The sequence below is a fragment of the Cyprinus carpio genome, chromosome A2 (genome assembly GCF_018340385.1).
Source record: "Cyprinus carpio isolate SPL01 chromosome A2, ASM1834038v1, whole genome shotgun sequence".
Classification (NCBI taxonomy): domain Eukaryota; kingdom Metazoa; phylum Chordata; class Actinopteri; order Cypriniformes; family Cyprinidae; genus Cyprinus; species Cyprinus carpio.
Window position 1 is genome coordinate 27,043,584 of NC_056573.1, and position 27,679 is coordinate 27,071,262.

The window sequence follows — 27,679 nt, forward strand, 5'->3', positions numbered from 1 at the left end:
TTGCACCTTGAGAAGATGATGACTGCATCAAAGCTCCAAAACTAAAGGCTAGTAAAGTATGTCATCATAAAGATATGACAAAGATTTTTGGTACACGTGTTCTTTAGGGTGTCTAGTATTAATATATGCATTCACATATATTTAGTTTTGTTGAGTGTGGTCATAGAATGAGTAAACATGTTGATGGTCACAATAGTGAGCGGTGGGATAACAGTGAACTTAGGTACACAATATAAATCCAGTTGCAGTTGCTGGAGAAAATGACAATAAAATGTTGCATTGACAAAATATTGCGCTAAATTAAAAATTCAAATGTTATGAAAAAATTACAATTATGATGTTTTTATACTCGAAGCATAAATATAAAAATGTTATGTTATATTTCACAAAAAAGTATCAATTTTGAAATGCGGTGATAGTTTAATATATATATATTTTTTTTATCTCAATGTTCCTATCAATGTTGCATAAGGTTTTTTGTATGCATAAGAGTAACCCTAGAATGTGATCAAACAGTTTAAAATATAGAAATATGTTCATTCAGTCCTAACCTTATCCAATTGTGACCGAACATAAAACACAATTTTCCACACGCTTTTCCAAAAAAAAATGCAAAAAAAAAAAATTATTGATTATTTCAAAGGGTTACACATCATTTTGATATTTTCATTTCTGGGAAAAATTTGGGATTAAACGGGTTAAAATAGAGTCAGTGCCTTTCAAATTTAGATTTGAAGGCAGATTAGTTCTTCTGGTGGGAGTAAAGAAGAAAAACATCTGAAATTTCATGGTTTAGCTGCTAGATTCCTATAGAGCTCTATATAAAAGGCTTATACATTCTCTAGCTGTTTTTAGACATAAATGCTTTTTTTTTTTAAAGTTGTGGATTTGGATTTATATTTATACATTCTCAAAGACAACCCTTCATTGCTGTGCTCTTTTTTTCTTGCATTGTGAATAATTTGTAGATTGTACACACAAAAACTTCTCTGTATTTTTGCGTATTTCCCATTCATTTCCAAGTGTAACTCTTTTCTTTTTTTCAAATCAAGTCCACGATTTTAGTTTTGTGGTCACGTAGCGACTGTAATAAAAGTAACTGAGATTCGTACCATTCTGAAGAAGTAGAGATTTTTTAAAAAAAAAATTCTGGTCTATAATGACAGAACAACACCAGTGGGTTAACAGGGGTATTAATCACCTTATGATTATGTTTGATAATTATGGGAATATTTTTTTTTTTTTTTACTTATGAACAATTTATGCAAACCCACAGTTTTTCTGTCCAATTTAAGGAACGTTATTAAAGATATTCCTCCTACCCTTGTTCAGCTTATTAACAGTCATTATATATATATATATATATATATATATATATATATAGTTTATTAAATCAACTTAAACTAAATGAAAATACATAAAATAATAAACTATAACATTTTTAAAATAAACTAAAAAAATTAATAAATATGTTTAAGTTTTTTATATATATATATATATATATATATATATATATATATATATATATATATATAAAACTTTAGTTCAATTAATTTTAAGTAATAAAAATAATTCATGGTTTTAGTTGTTTTAAAAATCAGTACCATGGCATATTTATGTGTATTAATATCTAATACTACTACTGTACCACAATACCTTTGCAAAACTTATAAAAAGTTATTAAAGCAATGATATTTTCAACCAAAATACTTAGAAAAAAATGTGCATAAAATAAAAAGAAAACTTTTTTTTCACCAAAAAAATTAAATTGGCTTATTATACTATATATTATTGCATTTATATATATATATATATATATATATATATATATATATTATATTAATTTATTATGATTTTACAGTTGCAACTATAACTTATAACTATGGTATTTTAGTATAAATTTACAGTTTTTGGTGGATTTTTGTAAAGGAATATGTATAATACATAGACAAACACTATTATTCAGAGCTTTATTCAGTTTATTCAGAGCTTCAACACATATGATTGAGAAAACACTTGAGACTCATCTTCTGTGCATGAATGAGTGTTCGGGGTAATAATAAAACACTCTGGAATGTAAAAACAAGCTTGAAATGCACTGCAGTGAAAGCACATTTAACAGGCGGGATGGTGGTCTTTAGATTAAACATATTAAGGGTTAAATCCAGCAATGCACCTCTGAATTAAGCACACATGATTCTCACGGTCAAATGAATCCAGACCAAGCACAGCGGTCATTCCTGGGTAAAAAAAAAAAAATCTTGTACAAACTACAAACATTTACTTTAAAGTGTTTAAACTAAAAAACAACACCACATCTACACTGTAACCTGTGCATGTGCACGTCAGATGCCTGATCGCAGACATTTAGGAAGAGCTCCACAGTTATTACACGCTGTCGTATGATCTAATCGTGATGGTTCGTCAGTGACTCAGGCTTCCTTTCTTTCCCGTCCAGAGCTCTCGCAGCTCCACCTGGCAGCCGAGGTCTCTGAGCGCGGCTCGAGCCACGTCCCCGCAGTCCCTGTGAGCCGCCAGAGCCTGCGAGATCAGCGCCTCGGCTCCCATCTCCAGGATGAGCTGGCTGAAGTCTCGCGTGCGGGCCACCAGGTTCCTCAACAGCATGCAGGACTGTTTCTGAAACGGAGGGAAACAGGAGACTGTAGCCGCTGGAGGATTTCACTGAACAAGGCTGCTCTGCTTTCAAGGAACGACAGGAAAGACATCATCTGAAGAACAACTGTTCAGCAGCTTGTTTTAGTTGTTTATTTAGGTCACACTTTATATTAAGTGGCTTTAACTACTATGTACTTACATCAACAAATAAGTACAGTGTACTTATTGTGTTCATATTGTATTGCAAAACACTTTTGCTGCTTTTGAGGGTGGGATGTGGGTAAAGTTAGGGACAGGTTTGGTGTTATGGGAAGGTTTAATGTAAAACCATGTTTGTGCACATACTGTACCAAATTATTAATTTAAATGTAAGTACACACTGTAGTAGTTAAGGCCTCTTAATATAAAGTGGGACCTTTATTTATTTATTTATTTATTTATTTTTCAGAAAACGAAGGGAATAGAAGTACAAAGAAAACAAAAAAAGGCCAAAATGGTTACTTTTTTTATATAATATATAATTTAATATAATTTTATTCAATTATTTACTATGGACTAGTGTTATTTTAGGATCATTGGGATATTGGTTTTGTTTTTAAAAATATAATTATAAAAGTTTTTAAAATTTAAAATAAAATGTAAATTTAGAATCATGTTTTAGTACTTTTGTTGTGTGTTTTTGTCATTTTTATTATTATAATTTTTTTTTATATGTTTAGTAAAATAAGTTAACCTAAATGAAAATAAGAAAGGTTGCCTTGGCAACTAGCTGAAATAAATTACGTTTTTATTTATTTATTATGTTAGAGTTTATTTAATTTCACATAACAAATGCTTTTTATGCATTTTATTTTTTATTTAACTATATTTTATTTAATTGAACTATAATAACCGTTACCAAGTATTCATCAAGAATCAAAATTAATCAAATAAAAATAAATACATAAATAAAAAACTATCAAAACAGCATATTTACACAACGAAAGTACTTTTTAATGAAAAAGAAATAAATAAACTAGATTTTCACATTTTCTTTATAAAATGAATAGTTAAAGAGCAAAAACAATATGCAATTCTCCAGAAAAGTAAAAAAAAAAAAACAAAAAAAAATAAATAAAGGTTCTTCTGTCACAGTGAAAATTATAAATGAAAGTTAATAGAACAAAGAGAGATTCAGCTTCAAAAAAACAAAAAAACAAGTTTTAAAAACAAAGTAGAGAGGTTATTCTTGTAAGTGGCATGACCTTAAATGTTATTATTTATGTGAGAGAGACTTAAGTCTAGTTTATGATCACGTGAGTGAGCTTCAACACAGTAGAGAGCAAACATGTCAGTGGTTAAATTTGAACATGAACCTTTAAAATGCTTGTATTGCATGCTGATGGCACTCTGCCACACCCATGAGCGCACAGGACGCTGTTTTGCCAACTGAGCGTCAGCCGCGCTGAGTCACATGGCCTGCAAGGCCCAAACATCAATGATGACCGTTTTTTAATTTATTTATTCAGTTGTTGGGTTGCGCTTTTTTTAGAGCTTTTACTGGACACAGAGCGCCGCACATCAAAACAATCCCTGCTCACACCTTACAAAATACAAACTCAACCCAGCATATTTACCACACAACGAGGATTTTTTAACATGAAACAGCCCAAGACCTGAGGAAAGCAGCTCCATTTCAGTTTTCCTTTTTGATCACACATTTTGTGATTTCACACGACACACAGATCCAAACTTCATCCCTCCTCGTTTTAGGCAAGTAATCAAAGGTCCACACAGAGGAACTTATTTATTGTTACATGAAAATTTGTTTATTTTTTGTTTATTTGGCTTTTTTTTTTTTTATTTATTTATTTTTTTTTTATTTTATTTATTTATTCCAATTTGTTTATTTTATGTATATTTTTGTTACTTTTCTTTTTTTATTTTTTATTTTTTATATATTTATTTTTTTTTTTTTTGTATTCATGCTTTTTTTTTTATATATTTTTATTTTTTTTTTTTTATTTATTTTTTTTTTTTTTTTTATTTATTTATTTTTTTTATTTTTTATATTAATTGATTAAACATATTTATCTAAATCAATAAATTATACTTCAGCAAAGATGTAGACAGTAAAGACATTTACAATGTTACAAAAGATTTCTATTTCAAATAAATGTATCACTTTCCATAAATATATTGTGCAGAACAACTGTTTTCAACATTGATAATAATAATAATGTTTCTTGAGCAGCAAATCATCATATTAGAATGATTTCTGAAGATCATGTGACACTGAAGACTGGAGTAATGATTTAATGAGTTATTCAAAATTGTAATAATATTTCATAATATTACTGTTTTTAATGTATTTTAAATCAAATAAAAGCAGCCTTGGGGCGACTTTCAATAACATTAAAAAAAAATCATACTGACACTATTTTATTATTAAATAAAAAAAATTATAAAAAGATTAATAATAAAATATATAATTATATAATTCAACATTTATTTATTTTTTTAGTAATATTCTTATTCATATAATTATATAATTCATATTTCTTGGGGGTATTTCAAACACTGAATTGTGTATTAATATTACCAAATGTTTCTGGAAATTGCAGGAATAAGTGTATGAATAATAAAGTAATTTACTATGAAACAATTAATGTATCATTATTAAAAATACACTTTAAATTAGTTTAAAAGCAGTTTCTGGACAGTAATTAGATAATAATAATTGGTATTTTATTGCACTTCTGAGGACACACCTGTGCACTGGCCATGTGACGGTTCATCGCCATGACGATAAGCTCCGCCCCGCCGCCGTTCACAATGGCATCTTTGACATCATCGTTTCCCGCGATGGCCTTCAAAGCGCTGAGCACCTGCTTCACAAGCTCCTGGAAGACAGACGCATCACAACAACAAGAGATTTGTTTGTGTGACAGGAACACAAGATCTGATCCCGCAGCTCACCTTATGATCCAGACTCTCAGCCAGGAGCGTGACCATGAACTTCAGGCCCCCGAGGTCTACGATGTCCTGACAGAACTCGTTTCTCACGGCCAGACGGGACAGAGTGCCACAGAGCTCGCTGAGCACCGACGTGTTCTCCGGGTGAGCTGAAAACAACACATCATCAACACTCAGAAACTGATACATGTCCAATACATGTTTGCTGAATGAAATCCAATGCATTCCTAAATCTGCTGTGCTGAATGCAAAAATAAAAGAGTGTCTGTTTTGGTGGAGCACGTCACACTTTCTCACAAAATATGATGCATTTTGTTGCATTTTTGCTTTTAAAACAATTTGTGCAGTGAAGAAGTCTTGCATTCTCCTCTTACTTATATATATATATATTAATATGTGTCCCTGGAGCACAAAAGCAGTCTTTAGTCTCTGGGGTATATTTGTAGCAATAGCCAACAATACACTGTATGGGTCAAAATTATATATTTTTATTTTATGCCAAAAATCATTAGGATATTAAGTAAAGATCATGTTCCATGAAGATATTTAGTAAATTTCCTACTGTAAATATATCAAAACTTAATTTTTATTTATTGTTATTAGTTGTTTGGATTTCTTTTGATCAACTTTAAAGATGATTTTCTCAATATTTAGATTTTTTTGCTCCCTCAGATTCCAGATTTTCAAATAGTTGTATCTCAGACAAATATTGTCCTCCTAACAAACCATACATCAGTGGAGAGATTATTTATTCAGCTTTCAGATGATGTATATATCTCAATTTCGAGAAACTGACACTTATGACTGGTTTTGTGCTCCAGGGTCACTAATACAGTATATAATTTGAAAAAAATTATATATATAGTACAGACCAAAAGTTTGGAAACATTATTATTTTTAATGTTTTTGAAAGAAGTTTCTTCTGTTCATCAAGCCTGCATTTATTTGATCAAAAATACAGAGAAAAAAAATTTAATATTGTGAAATATTATTACAATTTAAAATAATTGTTTTTAAATGTATTATACTTTAAATTATCATTTATTTCTGTGATGCAAAGCTTAATTTTAATGTTTATTTTTAAGTGTTTTTTTGTATATCTTTGTTGTATGATTATTCATTATCAAAGTTGGAAACAGTTCTGCTGCTTAATATTTTTTCAGAACGTGATACTTTTTTAGGACACTTTGATGAATAATAAAAAAAAGAAGCTATGTTTTTAAAATATAAATATTTTGTAATAACAATATACACTACTGGTCAGTAATTTGGGGTCAGTAATTTTTTTTTTCTTTCTTTTTTTTTTTAAATAAAATCAATACTTTTATTCAGCAAGGATGTGTTAAATTGATTAAAGTGATAGTAAAGAAAATATATTATTAGAATTTTTTTTTTATTTTGAATAAATGCAGTTCTTGTTAACCTTTTATTCATCAAATATATTAGACAGCAGAACTGTTTCCAACCCTCATAATAAATCAGAATATTAGAATGATTTCTAAATGATCATGTGATAGACTGGATGTTACATGTGACACTGAAGGCTGGAGTAATGATGCTGAAAATTCAGCTTTGCATCACAGGAATAAATTATTTTTTTAAAGTATATTCAAATAGAAAACGTTTATTTTAAGTTGTAATAATATTTCACAATATTACTGTTTTTTCTGTATTTTTGCTCAAATAAATGCAGGCTTGATGAGCAGAAGAGACTTCTTTCAAAAACATTAAAAATAGTAATGTTTCCAAACTTCTGTACTGTAAATAATTTGATATTTTTGTAACGCAGCTTTATCAAATTAGATAATATTATGCCTTTTTTGATTGACATGCAGGGCTGTGTAATATATGCAGATGTTATCTCTCGGTACGTTTATTTCTTGTTGCATGCCCAGAGGAAACCCGGCTCACCTTTAGCAGCTTCAACGATGATTTTCAGTCCGTTGTGCTCCATCACGATCATCCTGGCGTGTTCATGGGCTTGTCCAAAGGGCACACGCACGTCATCGTCAAAGGTCATGACCCTGAGCGTGACGCAGGCCTCCCTCACGACCTCGGGGTGCTGGATGTGGCGTGTGATGCTGGCGGTGAGCAGCGGGAGCACGCCTGCCTTCACCAGATCCTGCCGGTTGTTCTCGTGCTTCACACAGCAGTGCCGCACCACACGGAAACACAGACAGCTGAGAGCGGCGTCCTTCTGGTGCGCGGTTAAAGCGCCGATCAGAAACTCTCGCCCTTCCACGTCCAGGAGATCCGGCTGGCCGTCTGTTAGCGCCGAGAGCGCGGCCAGAGCGACGGAGAGGGCTTCCTTCTCTCCAGCGGCTCTCTGGCAGCAGGCGAGGATCGTGGGATACGCCTCTTTCTGAGCGGCCAGGTATCGCTGTGCGAAGCCGAGAGAGCACTGCTGGGTGAACACCCTCAGATCCTCCAGAACGGATGCGGACGATGACGCCGCTGCAGCTTTGAGAGACTCTAAAGCCTGAAAACATGCCACCGATAACACGTATTAAACACAAAACGCACCAGTCTCTCAGTATCTTGTGTGAAGACATACCCGAAGAACCTCGTGGGTTTGATCCTCCGTGTTTTCTTCCGAACACACTTTGGGCACTGCTTTAACAATATTGCTGAGATCCACAGCTGTGAGGACCAATCAAATCACTGCGTTATCATACATATATATCTACAAACCAACATTGTAAGACGTATATAATGTGTACATTTATTATGAATGAACATATGATTAATGCTTTTGTAGTTCACTTGAAATTGAACCACAATTTTACATAAGCTCGTAATATACTTATATACCTAGCTCACTAGGTCTGCATTTATTCGAGATATATATAATTTTATTTTTTTTTTACTTATATATATATATATATATATATATATTATATATATATATATATATATATATATATATATATATATATATATATATATATATATATATATGCATTATTATTTATTATTAAATTACTATATTATTATTATTAGTAAGTAAAAATAGTGATATTGTAAAAAAGGTTATTATCATAATAAAAAAATTTTTTTAAAAACATTTGCATGGGTCTAACTATATCTTTCTTTATTTTTTCTTAATTTATTTTGTTATTTACTTAAATATTATACAATTAATGTCCCATTTAAGCATTTATATGAGCATTGATATAACTTTTTTATTTATTTATTTATTTATTTATTCTGTTATTTACCTAAATATTATACAATCATAATTAAGCATTTATGTGTGCATGAATATGACTATTAATTTATTAACTAATTAATTTATTTATTTCTGTCATTTTTGTTTCTGACAGAATTTCATCTATTTGATAAGAAATATAGTAAAAACTGTGATATTGTAAGAAAATGTTAAAATTGTTATTAAAAAAATATTAAATAACATGTGCATGGGTGTAACTATATCTTTATTTGTTTATTTATTCTGTTATTTACTTAAATATTATACAATTAATGTCCCATTTAAACATTTATAATTAGCATTGATATAGCTTTTTATTTTTTTATTCTGTTATTTACTTAAATATTATACAATCAATGTCCCTCAAACATTATGCATCAAACATAATTAATTAATTAAGCATTTATGTGTGCATGAATATGACTATTGATTTATTAACTAATTAATTTATTTATTTATTTCAGTCAATGGTTTAAAATAATTAATATTTTTGAATTTTTGTTTCTGACAGAATTTCATCTATTTGATAAAAAATTTAGTAAAAACTGTGATATTGTAAGAAATTGTTAAAATTATTATTAAAAAAAATATTAAATAACGTGCATGGGTGTAACTATATTTTTCTTTATGTGTTTATTTATTTTTTCTGTTATTAACTTAAATATTATACAATTAATGTCCCATTTAAACATTTATAATTAGCACTGACATAACATTTTATTTATTTATTCTACCTATTTATTTACTTAAATATTATACAATCAATGTCCCTCAAATAGTACATTAGTTGTATAATATTTAAGCATTTATGTGTGCATGAATATGACTATTAATTTATTAACTAATTAATTTATTAGGTTTGGAATAATCAATATTTTTGAATGTTTCTGACAGAATGATTTCTGCTCGCTTAAGGCTGTATTTATCTGATAAAAAATAAACCGTAATATTATTAAAAAAAAATAATATTAGATAAATCTTAAAATAAAAAATCTTAATATTATAATTAATATACATACGCATATATTCACTAAGGGTGCACAAAATAATTAAGCAGATACATGAAAGCAAAGTAAAGGACTCACCCTGAGACTCGAACTGCTCGATGGCCTCCTTCACAGCTTCGCTCTCCTCCATGTCGAACTCCTCGATGTTTTCTCTGACCACTGCATCGAAGGTGTCCTGTGTGATCCTGCGCGTGGCCATCACTTCAGCGCTTCTGCTGCGTTCAGAAGGAAGCGCTGGATTTATGCATGTGTGCTGTATTTGGTTATCAGTTTAGGACATGCAACGAAGGCTATATGAAACTATGGTGTTAACATGTTTTTAGAAATGTACTATGGTAATACCACTGTACTCGGTAAAGTACCTTATGAAAATACCATAGCACGAAGTAATGCACATATTATCATCTGACCACATCACTGACTGTACCACGGTACACTGCATTCAAAGCGTGGCAAACACATGAACATTATTTATTACCGTAAGTCACTCGATGTAAGTTGTATTACCTGCACACAACACTCACTCGAACCCAAAGCCAAACAAATTAACAAAACCTCACCTACAGTTATGATAAAAGGCTGCCTGGAGAACAGCGGGCGGTACGCTAACAGCGTAAGCTGAGAACAGCGCCTGAACGCAACGGCATTTTACTGACGCAAACGCTTCGTGAATTACGGCAGAGCGTGAGGTTGCGGCTTCTTCTTCTTCTTCTTTGAATTTAATGGCGGGTTGCGAACCACCTTCCAAGGTGCATACCGCCACCTACTGTGATGGAGTGTGAAAAGAATGAATAACCCTCCTATATCCTATTATATAGAACACTATTCTTAATAAATCTCAGGACTGCATGCATTTGTTTTCTTGAATTTGGACCATCATTTAATAAGCTAGTTATATTAAATTCCTGGCATCCTACTGCTTGTAATTCTTCCTTAAGGATCCTCCTTTGTATTTCATATGTCTTGCATATCTGCATAGCATGCTCTATAGTTTCCTCTACTAAACACACATCACATAGACCCGTGTCACGTTTCCCTATAATGTGTAAAGTGTGATTTAGATTCGAATGTCCTGTTCGTAAATGTGTGAAAATAACTTGTTCTTTTCTACTTAAGTTGTGAATTATTTTGCTTTTCTTAATGTTTTTTGAACCTTTTTTGACCTATAGAGTTTTAGCCGGCAACGGTGAATGGCACGGTGGATTGTGTTCACTGACAATGTTTTCTGGAAGTATTCCTGAGCCCATGTTGTGATTTCCATTACAGTAGCATTCCTGTATGTGATGCAGTGCCGTCTAAGGGCCCGAAGATCACGGGCATCTAGTATGGTTTTCTGGCCTTGACCCTTACGCACAGAGATTGTTCCAGATTCTCTGAATCTTTGGATGATATTATGCACTGTAGATGATGATAACTTCAAACTCTTTGCAATTTTTCTCTGAGAAACTCCTTTTTGATACTGCTCCACTATTTTTCGCCGCAGCATTGGGGGAATTGGTGATCCTCTGCCCATCTTGACTTCTGAGAGACACTGCCACTCTGAGAGGCTCTTTTTATACCCAATCATGTTGCCAATTGACCTAATAACCTCCAGCTGTTCCTTATATGTAAATTTAACTTTTCTGGCCTCTTATTGCTACCTGTCCCAACTTTTTTGGAATGTGTAGCTCTCATGAAATCCAAAATGAGCCAATATTTGGCATGACATTTCAAAATGTCTCACTTTCAAAATCTGATATGTTATCTATATTCTATTGTGAATAAAATATAAGTTTATGAGATTTGTAAATTATTCCATTCCTTTTTTACTCACAATTTGTACAGTGTCCCAACTTTTTTGGAATCGGGTTTGTAGTTTTCTATTTAAGCATTTACATGGATGTGACTATTTATTTATTTATTGTATTATTTACATAAATATTCAACAACTAATGTCCCATTTAAGCAGTGATATGTGTATGGATTTGACTGTTTATATGTTTACTTATTTATGTTATCCGTTATTTACTTAAATATCATATAATGTCCGGCTTTAATTATATGTGCATGGATAGGACATTTTATTTCTTTATTTATACAGATATTCTGTTATGTATTTAAATATTATACAATCCCATTAAAGCATTTAAATGAGCATGAATGCAACTATTTATTTATTCTGTTATTTATTTAAATATTATACAATTAATGTCCCATCTAAGCATTTATATGAGCATGAATGTGACTATTTATTTATTCTGTTACTTAACTATTAGACAGCTACATTTCCTATTTAAAATGTATGTGTATGGATGTGAGTATTTAATTATTTAGTTACTTATATGTCTCAATTATTTATATAGGCATCGATGTGTCTGTTTATTTATTTATTTTCGATTTTTCTTCCATTTTTCAGTCATGCCAATGCTGTCAACGCCGTATTTTATGGAGGTAAATCAGTAGCTAAACTTGAGAGGTTGGACATCTGAATGTGAGAACTTGTCATATTAACATTCGTATTTGTAAGTTGAAATTTACACTCACAGCTCTGATGTAAAAAGCTGAATCTTTCAATTTGCACACACAGACAATGATCAAAAACACCCGTGTTTTGAATTGGAAGTTGTAGATTAATAGTCACAAATGTGTAAAATGACATATACAAATGTTTACGACATATTTACTTTTGCACTTTACTTCAGTTTCGCTGCACAACGTCAAGTCGGCACTTACAACCTCTCAGATCTGGCAGTACGAGTTCAAATCCTAGCGCTCTGACTTTTGCTACTCTTTTTGCAGTATTCCTGTTGCAAAACTCACTTGTGCACTTGTATATGCAGTTGTGAGAGTGCAGAGCCAGGGGCGGGGCTTTGGTGCGAATGAAGACATTTTATTGGTTGATGCCTGACCCAATGAACAACGCCAGCCACCGCGACATGCCAAGAAAGAAATGTGTTTTATTTTCATGCATATGTATCAGTTATTTGTAAAACACTGCAAACTATTTTCACTGAATATCCTTAGCTTTTTCAGGATTTTAAGACACTGCATTCATTTTGTCATTCAGGTATTATCTGGTCGACAAATAATGCAACATCTTTCATATGTATATCCCACTGCATATCGCTGTACCAGAATTGCAACATAACTCTGTTGTTTTTTATTGTTTTTATGATTTGTAAAAATAATTTAAACTTCTTCATTGGATTAAATTCCTAATTTGCTTGTCAGTAATGAACATTTTTAAATGCAACATAAAAAAATGAAGCTTATAAAAATCGAGTGTTTGATAATGTCTAAATGTACATTAAAAAGCAAAACCTAAAAAATAAGCAGTTATGACCAGCAATACTGTTTTGAGCAACTAGAGTAGAGCTAAATACATCTATTTATTAAACATCAATAAGGCCATCTAGTGGTTAAACAATGGCATTACATATGAATATTATCTTTCTGGACACCAAATGCCTCTAATTTGCCTCTTTGCACTGGAATTTAAAAACATTTTCTCTATTTTAACCCTAAATACTACACTTATTGTAACATAAATAATACGCATATTAGAAATTTGTTATATTTTAAATGGTCATTCATGGATCATAATTATTGCGCATATTATTTAGTATCATAATCTCTTCAAATTAACTAAACAGGACTGAGCTAAGTAAGAGCTATGTAGTACAGTTATTTTTATTGGTTAAAAGTTCCACTTAAGGTGTTTGATCACATTTGACTGCTAAGGAGCATGCGAATATAATACTGTTTCATCTCCAGAATAAAATGCTATTGTAAAGCATAGACAGCCATGCACAATCAATGTACATTATGTGTTCATAATTACTAAAAATCGCAAATATAGTGAAACCGCTGTCTGTCCTGATTAATCCCATTCAATTAGATTGACAGCGCGAAATGTTTAGTACTATTGATAGCTCCACATGACCGCGTGGCGGTGAGATCAAAGCATGTCACAACTGTTTCTCAGCTGCTCTGGTGCAGCGATATTACTCTACAATATGCAGTGGGATATACATATGAAAGATGTTGCATTATTTCTCTACTAGATAATACCTGAATGACAAAATGAATGCAGTGTCTTAAAATCATGTAAAAGCTAAGGATATACAAATAGGCCTAACTGATACATATGCATAAAATAAAACACACAAATTTCTTTCTTGGCAAGTCGCGATGGCTGGCGTTGTTCATTGGTCAGGCATCGACCAATAAAATGTCTTCATTCGCACCAAAGCCCCGCCCCTGGCTCTCGCTCGCTCACATCTGCATATACAAGTGCACAAGTAAGTTTTGCAACAGGAATACTGCAAAAAGAGTAGCAAAAGTCAGAGCGCTAGGATTTGAACTCGTACTGCCAGATCTGAGAGGTTGTAAGTGCCGACTTTGACGCTGTGCAGCGAAACTGAAGTAAAGTGCAAAAGTAAATATGTCGTAAACATTTGTGTATGTCATTTTACACATTTGTGACTATTAATCTACAACTTCCAATTCAAAACACGGGTGTTTGATCATTGTATGTGTGTGCAAATTGAAAGATTCAGCTTTTCACATCAGAGCTGTGAGTGTAAATTTCAACTTACAAATACGAATGTTAATATGACAAGTTCTCACATTCAGATGTCCAACCTCTCGAGTTTAGCTACTGATTTACCTCCATATATTTCATCCATCTTTTGCTCGTGCGTGACGCTAGGAGGAGCCAAAGAAAACAGCGTCTCCTCTACGTCATGACGCTACGCTGAAAGCGCGTCCTGAATATAAAAGCGCGCCGCGGCGTGACGCGTCCTTCTCCCCTGCCTGTCCCCACCAGCGGAAGGCAGCGCGTTCTGTTCTAAAACAAGTGCCGAGTGAATCTCGAACCATCTGTCAAAATGGTACGTATCAGACGTTTTATTTGATTCGATACAGTTGTGTAGCGAGCAGATTTAAACCTCTGATACGGTATTTCTGCGTTTAACGGTATTTTTTAGTAAAGCGCGGGCGGGAAAAGGCCGGCTAGTTGTTCCCTCACAAAACAAAACGGCAGCGGCGTGATTCATTCCTAAAACGCTTTACAGATTATTTATCGTTTCTGACTAGATTATAACTAGTTTATAATATACTCAACGACCTTAACGCCTAATTTTGAGTCGTTCGGTTTATTTTTCCGGCTCTTGTCAGGGCGGGCCTGGTTAGCATATTAGCTAACCGTGCCACGTATTGTGGAGAGAATCGCGTGTTTGAGGAAAATCGCATCTGAAAACCTCCGATATCGGTTTTGTAACTTCATATCCTAGTGTTTTGATCCCGTTACTAGTTTTCAGTCTGCTTGTGATGGCCTGTGTGCGGTTTCAGTCACTTTGCCGGCTGGTTTAACGGCAGGTGTCGGGTGTGCTTGAGACCGGCTCGCGGCGGTCACGTGGTGCTGTCTGTCCCGCGTGTGCGGTTCATCACGCACATGGCCGTCTATTGTTTGCGCAGTGGATCCCGGCTGAGTAATGCAAAGAGTCGCCACCGCAGTGCAGCCAGTTATATACAGTCTCTTCTAAACAGATGTTATGTTAAATATAAGTGTCACATTTGATATCTACATCTAAATGTGTAATTTGCACTCTATAGATGGCCAAAATTCAACATAAATGCATTCCGGAAGTGTTCTAGAAATCTTAATTTAATCCAAGTTGTCACTCATCAGGATTGTTAAATCGCGTTCATGTGCATTTTGGAAAAGTATTGATTTCATTCGAGTAATTTCCAGGTCTGGAAGAGCAAGCAGAGCATTGAGAAAAAATATGCATTTCCAGACTTTTTCCCCTTTGTAATAGAACATTATAAATGTAGTTAAGTTTATCATACAAGAAGTGTTTGTATGGGAACCTCGGTCAGATACAGAAGTCATTTGTCTGCGTTCGGATGACTGATATCGAATGTGTCTCCTCCAGGTGAACTTCACAGTCGACCAGATCCGTGCCATCATGGACAAGAAGTCCAACATCCGTAACATGTCCGTGATCGCGCACGTGGACCACGGGAAATCTACGCTGACCGACTCTCTGGTGTCCAAGGCTGGGATCATCGCCTCGGCCCGCGCCGGAGAGACCCGCTTCACCGACACACGCAAAGACGAGCAAGAGCGCTGCATCACCATCAAATCCACGTAAGATCCCGGCAAAGGTCCAGGGACTTTAACATCGCTAGACTGTAAATAAAGTGCAGTTACGTATATCTAAACAGTGTCACACATGAGGGAACTTTAAATTTGCAAGTCTGTCAAAAATGATATTAAGTGTATATAAAAAGTATGCATAAAAAAAATCTGGAAATATCAGGCTTTTTTAATATGTAAACCTATAAAATTGTAATTAAATGTAAATCTTTTCATGCATAGCTAAACTTTAAGAATTAAGAAATTGCAAGACTGTAAAAATGCAATTAAATTATATTGTATTTGTTCCTTTTTGTTAGGTTTGTAACAATATATTGTCATAATATATCATGTTGTATGAAAATTTAGACTAATTTAACTTAAATATGGTACATCCAGAAGGGCAAATATTTGAGCTTCCTTTACTAATAAAGAAAACCTAAAGTGTGTTATTCAGTAAAACTCACTATTTAAAACTTTAGTTATCACTAAATAACTCAAACTCTGAGTTTATGGTTGCCCCAGACACCCAATCATGTGTGATGTGCTCACTAGAACAACACAAAAGCCAAGCTGAGTGTCTGATGTTGATGCACAAAGAGTTGGTTGTTGATTTCCCTCTTTTGTGCCTCTTTCTCAGTGCCATCTCCATGTACTACGAGCTGACCGAAAATGACCTGGCCTTCATTAAGCAGTGCAAGGATGGATCTGGTTTCCTCATCAACCTGATCGACTCTCCCGGCCACGTGGACTTCTCCTCCGAGGTCACGGCTGCTCTGCGTGTCACTGACGGAGCTCTGGTTGTGGTGGACTGCGTCTCTGGTAAACTTTGTTGTTGTTTTTTTTTTTTTTTTTTTTTTTTTGATGTGGCCTTCATAGGGTTAATGCGGGTCTGAAGTCTCCCTTCCACAAATTAATGCCTTCAATTGGACCAAAAGTCTTACATTTATGCCATTTAGTTATGGCGTTAATATCTTCCTCAATATCATTGTTTTATTTTAGAATACAAATATGTTCCTTAAATCAAGAAAGGTTTACTTTATGCAAACAAAGTGAGTTTTTTTCTGAAAGCATGTCTGTCGGTGGGCTATGACTGGGCACATTAGGAGATGTTTATTCTGGTTTTAATCAGACTAAATTAAGTTTAAATCAGTTTTCCCAGAAAACAAGTAAATGCTTTGTAAATGCATGTTGATTTAAGAAAGCAAAGCGAGACAAAAAATACTGAGGAAGAACAGACTTTTTTTTTTTTGCAGTGTTAAACCTATTTTCATATTTTTTATTTAATGTGTTTTTAATTAAACTTTTTAGTGTTGCTAATAACTCGAATTCTCCTTAGACCTGTTTCTGTGAGTCTTAAGAGGTCTTAATTTGCCCTTTCATAAATTAAGGTCTTAAATCTGAGCAGTATTAAATTCGTAAAGTTAAGGTATTATTGCATACACTGCAAAATGTGTATGCAACTTTTTTTTTTTGTCTTTAATGATTTAAAAGTTTGGATTTCTGTACTTGAACATTTAGTTGAGATGCAAAATGATGAATATTCTAATAGAAATTGATAAATTAAGTGCATTTACACTTAAACCAGGAATAAATATCTGCCAATAGGCTGATTTGTGATCAAACTCACTTAATTATGATGAATTTCTTTGTTTCCTCTCATTTATTCCTTGGTCTTAAAGTCTTAAATTTGACTAAATACCTTCAGAAGTTCTGATTTACATTGAGAACGTATTGATGAATTGTTGCGTTCAGTTTAGTTCTTCTCTTAGTCTTAAAAAGGCTTTAAATGTACCTTCATGAATCCCTGATATGATCTTAAATGCATCTATTGTTATTTACAGGATGTTAAATGTGTCTCTTGCTCAGGTGTGTGCGTGCAGACAGAGACCGTGCTGAGACAGGCCATCGCCGAGCGCATTAAGCCCGTGCTGATGATGAATAAGATGGACCGCGCCCTGCTGGAGCTGCAGCTGGAACCTGAGGAGCTGTACCAAACCTTCCAGCGCATCGTGGAGAACGTCAACGTCATCATCTCCACCTACGGAGAGGACGAGGGTGGACCTATGGGTAACATCATGGTGAGAACACGCTCTCATTAATGTGTGTAGTGCTATAATGCACAGTGTGGTCTGTGAGGAGAAACCATGCACCACTCTGATGTGCTGATGAACAACTAACCATAATATCTGAGACCTGCGCTGATCCTTCAGTGGTTTCTGACCCGTTCAGAGCCGTAGTCTCCTGATATCGGTTCCTTTAGCAGGACTGTTTGTGCTCATCTCTCTCTCTCCCTCTCTCTCTCTCGCTCTCTCTCTCCCTCTCTCTCTCTCTCTGTCTCTCTCTCTCAGATCGATCCAGTGATCGGTACTGTGGGTTTTGGATCTGGTCTTCACGGCTGGGCTTTCACTCTGAAGCAGTTTGCTGAGATGTATGTGGCCAAGTTTGCTGCTAAAGGTGAAGGTCAGCTGAGCCCAGCTGAACGCTGTAAGAAAGTGGAGGACATGATGAAGAAACTCTGGGGTGACAGGTGAGATTCATTCCAGTAAATACAGTCTGTTCAGTTTCAGCTGATGAAAAAATTGAGAAGAATTTGAATTAAACATCTGCTAGAAGACTTAAGCTCATATACTGCCATTTAAATATTTTAATGCATTCCAAAATTGCATTTATTTGTTCAAAAAAGCTGTAATATTGTGAAATATTTTTATAATTTAAAGTAACAGTTTTCTATGTGAATATCTGTTTAAATGTAATTTATTTCTGAGATCAAAGCTGAATTTTCTGCACAAGTCTTCAGTGTCACATGATCTTCAGAAATCATTCTAGGCGTTTTCACTTAAAATAACCAAACCCAGTTCACTAAGTGAACCAGCCAAAATTTAAAATGAAAAGGGAACAGTATGTAGCCTATAAAGTTATGTCTTCCTCCTTTTTTCCCTTCAGGGAAGAGTATTAAAATGTTACATTGCTCCGAATATTTCTTAATTCACAATAAGCTGTATTTCATTGTTCAGGTTTAGTAATTATTGCTTTTCTAAAGAATTATTTAATCTCATACCATGGTCTGTCTGAATGCTCTATTCTGATTGGCTGGCAGGTATGCATTAAAACCGCTTAATCAGCGCTCTGTATTAATGCGCTGCTTTCATTGACACTCACACACACAGATCGGAGATCGCCCAGCGCACACGGAGACATTGACGAGCACAGACACTTTATTAATATAATATCTTTGATATGGAATCACTATATTTCTCAGCAACGGAGAAAATCACTGTTTTTGAAGCAGCTAAACTGACAGCTTCACTGTTTGCGGAGTGAGATGCACAGATGCAACTTCAACTCGCTCTATTGATAATTAACTTTAATCAATGCTATAATTCATGCATTCAAATAAATGTGTTCTTATGGCACTACTTCATCTGTGTCTGATTTTAAAGTGGGCAGAATGCTAGTTCGTTGCCTCCACTTATTAAAATAATTTAATGCACAGCTAGCCATAGATTACAGAAGACAACAGTTAGTTAGTTTTTGTTTATCAACTGACTGGAGTGCCTGAAGTGACATTGGTAAATTATAAAATAATAATAATAATAGACTACACATACCTAAAAATAAACTGTTTAGTTCAGCCTCAAACATTACTGTTATGTTGATCCATACAAAGTGTACCAGGACCTCATTGCTTTCTCAAATCAAAAATCGCACCACAAATTGTTTGCTGTTGGGTCCTTATAGTTTATTACTATGTAACTTCAGTGACCTTAAACTCTTAAGTGGTATTGTAAGTTAAACATGAAATTGAAGCTGTTTGTTACATATTACTCATCCTCTGCTGCTCGTAGGTATTTTGACCCAGCCACTGGTAAATTCAGCAAGTCTGCCAACGGCCCAGATGGAAAGAAACTGCCCCGCACCTTCGCCCAGCTCATCCTGGACCCCATCTTCAAGGTACCTTAAAGAGCATTAAATAGTAGTGCAACTCTCTTTTTGATCCACCGGTGATCACACCTCACTTTCTCAATCCCCAGGTGTTCGATGCCATCATGAACTTCAAGAAGGACGAAGCCGCCAAGCTGATCGAGAAGCTGGACATCAAGCTGGACACGAGGACAAGGATAAGGAAGGCAAGCCTCTGCTGAAGGCCGTGATGCGTCGCTGGCTGCCCGCCGGAGAAGCTCTGCTTCAGATGATCACCATCCACCCTGCCGTCTCCCGTCACGGCCCAGAGGTACCGCTGCGAGCTGCTCTACGAAGGACCTGGAGATGATGAAGCTGCTATGGGTACGACACTCGTTTTCTCAGGGTTTCTCGGCTGTGTGTTGCACTTGAATGGTCTTGATTTAGTTTGTGTTCTGCACAGGTATTAAGAACTGCGACCCGAAGGCTCCCCTCATGATGTACATCTCAAAGATGGTGCCGACCACAGATAAGGGTCGCTTCTACGCTTTCGGCCGCGTGTTCTCTGGTGTCGTGTCCACTGGGCAGAAAGTGCGAATCATGGGACCAAACTTCAGCCCTGGAAAGAAAGAGGATCTTTATCTGAAACCCATCCAGAGGTGTGCAGCGATCCCGACTCTAAATTAGTTCTCATTTAGCCAAGATTGAAATAGTTAACTTTTTTTTTTTTATAAAAATACTAACACTTTATATTAAGGTTTCATTTAAGTTATGTGAGCTATACTTATTTACAAATACATTATTAGTCAACATTAATGTACTGTGAACTAACATGAACACCTTTTAATAACTAACACTAACATTAAAGGTTAAATGCTGTAAAAACATTTATTATTTCATGTTAGAGCATTAAATGAGATCTAATTCTAAAGTAGAACTGTTTTGGGGCGAAACCAAAAATTTAGGAAGCATTTGGGCCGAAAAAATGAATTAAATTAAATTTATTTAATCAATGCTCTAAATAAACAAAGGTTTTGCAAACATTTGAATTGCACAAGGCAGTTTCTGTCCACTTTTTAATCATTTGTACTTCCGTTTGTTGGTGAAATATAAATAATTATATTTACATTATATAAACAGTGGCTTTAATAACTTGATGACAGATTTAAACATGCATTAAATAATGAAAAACAGGTTAAGTAACAATATTAATGAATGTGCATATGTATCAAAATTCAAGAATGTGTAGACTACATTTGTGTAAATTATGTAAAATTGAAAATTTGAATCAAGTTAATATCAAAAGTAATGAAACACAAAAATTATTGGCTGTTAGGTGCGCTGTAAATAATTTTTAGTAATGTTTTGTTCATGCATCAACTGAAAACAGCCCAGACTAAAAGATCTCAGTTCTTCAAAAATGAGTTATTTTTATTGCTTGTAATGATTTTATTGTCCCTCAAGTCAACTTTAGTGCATCACTAATCAACGTGATCCCAAAACTGTGTAGCACCTTTCTAAAGCACAGCATTTCTTTACTCCAGGACCATTTTGATGATGGGTCGTTATGTCGAGCCCATTGAGGACGTGCCTTGTGGTAACATCGTGGGTCTCGTAGGCGTGGACCAGTTTTTGGTGAAGACCGGGACCATAGCACACTTTCGAGGCAGGGCCCACAACATGCGTGTGATGAAGTTCAGCGTCAGCCCTGTGGTCAGAGTTGCGGTGGAGGCCAAGAACCCCGCTGATCTTCCCAAACTGGTGGAGGGACTCAAGCGCCTGGCCAAGTCCGACCCCATGGTGCAGTGCATCATCGAGGAGTCCGGAGAGCACATCATCGCCGGCGCCGGAGAGCTTCACCTGGAAATCTGCCTTAAAGATCTGGAGGAGGACCACGCCTGCATTCCACTGAAGGTCCGTTCATCATCAGCACTCGGGAGATTTTAAAAAACTTTTTTAAAAGTTGTGTACGTGATCCAAAAAAAAACACAGTTCCTTGCTTACTCGATTCAATCGTAGATGCTTCGGATGAGATCACTAGGGCTGGGGACAATAAATCGATGCATCGCAAATCGAGAAATGATTCTGCATCGATCCTTCTCTCTTGAATCGATTCTGAACTTAGTTTTTAACACCAGATGGCGCTGCGTGCTTTAGAAATAGCCTTATTCTGCTTCCAGTTCTGTACACACGCATCACTTGAACCTAAAATAATCATTCATAAAGTTCGAAAAGGTTGAAGTGAATTACAAGGATGTTCACAGTGGGCTGTGATTACATTAATCTCACATCATAAAACCTGAAGTGCAAGTACATTTAAGTTTTGTTGTATTAAAAGGTTGTTTTCTTTGTGATCGTTTGAGTATTGTTGGTTATGATTTTAGTGTGTGGTTTGAATAGTTGCTCTTATTGATTTATTGTCCCAGCCCTAGAAATAAGAATATAAACTAATGTTCCCTCGTTTTATTAACTTGCATGTTTTGGTTAAATCATGGCTGGCTGCAAAGAACTCGTTCCCTTCCGTTTTTATTTTGTATTTTTATCGCGACCGCGAATTAAGAATTGGTTCCCTTGTTTTAGTTGAATCATGGCCACAAACTAAGAATTTGTTCACTCGCTCGTTTTAGTTTGTTCACTCGTTTTAATTTGTTTGCTTTTTCGTTTGTTTCCTTTCCCATTTTAGTTTGTCCACTCGCTTGATTAAATTTTTTGGCTTGTTTATATTCATTCACTTTTTTTTTTGTCCATTCTCTTATTTTAGTTTGTTCTTGTTTTAATTGTTTCACTCATTTAAATCTTTTCATTCTCTCGTTAATTCGTTCAATCATTAACTTTTCACTTTTTTTAATTCGTTTGCTCGTTTGTTTTAATGTTAGCTCACTCGTTTTAATTTGTTTGCTTGCTCGTTTTTGTTCATTTGTTTTGTTTATTCTCATTTTAGTTTGTTCACTTGGTTTAATTTGTTCACTTGCTCGTTATTAGTTTGCTTTTTCGTTTCAGTGTTCGCTTTTCCATTTTAGTTTGTTCACTCGCTCGATTTAATTTGTTCGCTCGTTTGTTTTAATGTTTGCTCACTCATTTTAATTTGCTCTCTCGTTTTTATTCGTTCACTTTTTTTGTTCATTCTCATTTTAATGTTCACTTTAATCAATTCTTTCATATCTTCTCGTTTTAGTTTGTTCACTTGTCAGTCGCTCGTTTAATTCGTTCACTCGTTTTAGTTTGCTCATTTTTATTCATTCCCTTGTTTAAATTGTGACCATGAATTAAGAATTGGTTTCACTATTAATTAATTGGGTCTCATTTTTGTTCATTTTTTTCATCCCTCGTTTTAATTTTGTTGAATGAATTCTTAATTCCTGCGAATGCTAAATATATATATTTGTCCATATCATGTGGGGCTCAGTAGTTTAGTTGCATGTACGTAGTTTAAAGTTGCTTGCATTTGAAATGTTGAATCTGTATCTGTCTCATGATAGCTTCTGAAGCTGAAATGTCAATTAATTGAAATGCAGCCGTTCCTGATAACCCGAGTGTCTGGTTATGTGTCTGGTTTTAGAACAGGTGTTGTACCTAGTGGTGTACTGTAGGGGGAGGGTCAGACCAGATGTGTTTGTCCAAGTCTCCCAACAAACACAACCGTCTGTACATGAAGGCCAGGCCGTTCCCCGACGGTCTCGCCGAAGACATCGACAAGGGTGATGTGACGTCCCGTCAGGAGCTCAAGACCCGCGCACGTTACCTAGCCGACAAATACGAGTGGGAGGTCACAGAGGCCCGTAAGATCTGGTGCTTCGGACCTGACGGAACCGGACCCAACCTCCTGATGGACGTGACCAAAGGAGTGCAGTACCTGAACGAGATCAAGGACAGCGTCGTGGCTGGGTTCCAGTGGGCCACTAAAGAGGTGAGACGTTCTGTTAATGGGGTTTGGTTTACTAGCCGTCCTCTCGATGTCCTGTCTGGTCTGTGAGGAGAAATCATGCACCACTCTGAAGAAGTGATGGATAACACCTACCACTAATATCTGAGACCTCCACAGACATCGACTATATTGAGACCTGCTCCTAAACTTTCAATTATAGAAAAAGTTTTATTGGAAGATTTATTAATTTAAAATGAATTGGAGATAAATAGAAACAATACAAACCAATAAATTTAAATTATGAAGGTTTTTTTTTTTTTTTTAGGATTTTTGCTTTTAAAATAAAAATACAAAAGACTTTTTTTTTTTTTTTTTTTTTTTTTTTTTAAGGTTTTGCTTTTACTGTTTATTTTTGTATTTCTAGAAACCAAAAAAATATATTTTATATATATATTTTGCTATTCATTAATACTTGCTTTTATTAGTAAAATTAAAATAAAAGAGAATACCAACCATTTAAAATATATATATATATATATAATTTTGTATATATATATATATATAATATAATATATATAGATATATATATATATATATATATATATATATATAAAAAAATTTATTTATTTTAATTTGTGTTTTTTTTATTACTAAAAGTAAAATAAACAAAATACAAACCAATTTAAAAATATATAGAATTATATTTATATATGATTAAATGTTTTTATATATATACAAATATATAATTTATATATATATATATAATTTTTATGGGTTTCTTGTTTATTTGTATTGTGATAGTCACCTAGTCCTATTATGCAAACTTAATAGAAATAAATACAAACCAAACCAATAAAGCGTTATTATTTTGTAAGTTTTTACTGTTTTATAAGTGCTTGATTTTATTGTAGTTTTCTTTAAAAAAAATAAATAAAATGCAATGTAAAAATAAAAGGGCACTATTAAATTTTTTTTTGCATTATTTGTATTAAAATAAAATGCATACAACCAATTATAGGGTGTTAAATACTTCATTATATATTTTTTTTAAATAAGAATAATCGTTTATTGTTGAGGTTTGTGACTGATGGTTTGTTTTCTGTGCTCAGGGTGTGCTGTGTGAAGAGAACATGCGTGCCGTCCGCTTCGACGTCCATGACGTGACTCTCCACACGGACGCCATCCACCGCGGCGGCGGTCAGATCATTCCCACGGCCCGCAGGGTCCTGTACGCCTGCCAGCTGACGGCCGAGCCCCGGCTCATGGAGCCCGTCTACCTGGTGGAGATTCAGGTGAGACGCCTCGTCCTTCACCGTGTACTCCTCCTCCTCCTCCTCCTCAGGTGTGAGCGTCTCACCCGCGTCTCTTCTCCTCTCAGTGTCCCGAGCAGGTGGTCGGCGGCATCTACGGCGTGTTGAACAGGAAGCGAGGCCACGTCTTCGAGGAGTCTCAGGTCATGGGAACGCCGATGTTCGTCGTTAAGGCCTTCCTCCCTGTCAACGAGTCTTTCGGTAAGTGACTTCTGGCTCTGCTTCCATCTTCATCACGTTTAATGAGCCTTTAATCAAATAAAATGTGTTGAAAGTTGATGTTTGCCTAGAAACCAGCACTGGCTCTGCTCCCCTTTACCTAAAAGTGTTGTGTCAGTGTTAATCTCTTAAACCCGTCTGAGCAAACCCGAGTCAACACGTGTCATTGACTCATTTCAGTCCAGAATCACTGACTGATTCACGCAGAGTTTGCAGTCTGAATTGAAAGTGCTGAGAAAGCAGGACTGAAGGACTGAACGCTGCTGCATAGAAAAGATAAACGGCCAGCACGTCTTTCTATTGTGTCCTCCTCTCTGTCACACAACAAAGGTACAGCGCAAGCAGTGTGGAAGTGATTCTTTTGAAATCCACCTCATCCGTTAACACACGAGTCAATAAGAGTGATTCCTGACTCACCGAATCAGTAGAAATTATTCATCAGATGATCAAGTTAAACACATTTAGGATGTTTCTGGAAACTGTTTTTCAGTTTAAGTACATGGTTAATCAACACAAGCAAATGTATTTTTTTTTTTTTATTGTTTAAATATTAGTTTAATTTTCTTAGTGTAATTTATTATTAACTAATTTTTTTTTTTTAACTGATAATTGACCACTTTTTATTAAAATTGCTATTTTAACTTTGTTAGTAGTGTATTCTTAATTAACATTTTAATATTGGTAGTGATTTTTTTTTTTTTTAAATTTTTTACTAGTATAATTTTAGTGGTAGTATAATTTTATATTAGTAGAATCTTTATTTTAATTTAACTTAATACTAGTATAATTTTAATAATTTTGTAGTTTTTATGATTAGCAGTATTTATAATTTTTTCACTTTAGTAGTGTTTTCTTTGTGTATTATCTTAATATTAACAATTTAATATTGTTGTTTTTCTTTAACTAGTATAATTTTAATAATTTTGTAGTTTTTTTTTTATGATTAGCAGTTTATATTATTTATATATATATAATATATATATATATATATATATATATATCTATATATAATATCTATATAGAAAAAAAACTTTTTTTTACTTTAGTAGTGTTTTCTTTGTGTATAATCTTAATTAACAAATTTTAATATTGTTCTCTTTTTTTCATTTTTTTTAACTAGTATAATTTTAATTTTGTAGTGTTTTTTTTATTAGCAGTCTATAATGTGTATATATTTTTTAATTTTAGTAGTGTTTTCTGTATTATCTTAATATTAACAAATTTCAAAATTTTTGCTAGTATAATTTTAATAGTGGTAGTATTTATTTATATTTATTTATATATATATATATATATATTATCTCTATATATTATATATATATATATATATATATATATATATATATATATATATATATTATATATATATATATACTATATATATAAAATAAACAAAATTATCATTTTAATGTTAACCTTGTAGTATGATTTTTATTTTAATAATGGTTAGTAGTATTATACCTTGTTTTTGTACAGTGCAGTAGTAGAGTATTTCTAGTATTCACTTCCAGGGTTTAAGGAACCAGTTTTGCACTGGCTGCGGTTCTCACTCCTGATGAAAGTGTCCTAGCCTCTGTTAAATCCACATTTAGTGTTCAGTCTCTTAACACGTGGTGTGTGTTTCTGCAGGTTTCACAGCTGACCTGCGCTCGAACACCGGCGGCCAGGCCTTCCCTCAGTGTGTGTTCGATCACTGGCAGATCCTGCAGGGCGACCCACAAGACCCCGCCACCAAACCCTTCCAGATCGTGGCCGAGACACGCAAACGCAAAGGCCTGAAAGAGGGCATCCCAGCACTCGACAACTTCCTGGACAAGTTATAAACCAGCTGACGAGGCGTCTCCGTTCTTTAGCACAACCTCAGTGCTTTACACTCATTCCTGTGTTTGATTCCTTCCCTCCTGCGCTCGCTGCTTTCCCTCAGAGTTCAGCAGAGGGACTGGACTGTACAGGGCACAAACATGACACCATTATCACCTTCAGACGGGAAAGTCCAGTGGATTATGTAAATCTAATAAATAAAATAAAAATGGAAAATTATTCAAGTGTTTGTGTGTGGTGCTTCATTGCCGGTCAATGCAGATGTTGATTCATAATGTGTCCAGGATGGATGGATAGATTTTCTTCTTGTTAATGATTTTGGTGGTCATAAAGTGTATGTGTATGTATTAAAAATAGGTGTATTTCAAATAAAGACTCTTTTCTAGCTATTTTAGTCCGTAATATAACTTTCATGTAATTAAGTAAACCTTAAATTAAAATTGACTTTTAATACACTATGGATGCGTGTTACTCCAAATGACAAACAAAAAATATTGGACTAGAAAAAAAATATTTAATGTATTGTGTGTGTATATATAAATAAATGGGACAAAAAAAAAAAAAAAAAAAACTTGGACTAGAAATAAATTTTAGTTTTTTTTTTTTATATAAAAAAGACCAATAAAAAATATTGGACTAGTAATAAAATGTGTT

The 27,679-nt window shown here is 34.2% G+C and overlaps 2 pseudogenes; one reads left to right on the top strand and one right to left on the bottom strand.

Annotated features, from left to right (window-relative positions):
* Nucleotides 1-1,956: 1,956 nt before the first annotated feature.
* Nucleotides 1,957-10,214, bottom strand: LOC109053097 (annotated as a pseudogene).
* Nucleotides 10,215-14,507: 4,293 nt separating this feature from the next.
* Nucleotides 14,508-27,244, top strand: LOC109100968 (annotated as a pseudogene).
* Nucleotides 27,245-27,679: the final 435 nt, after the last annotated feature.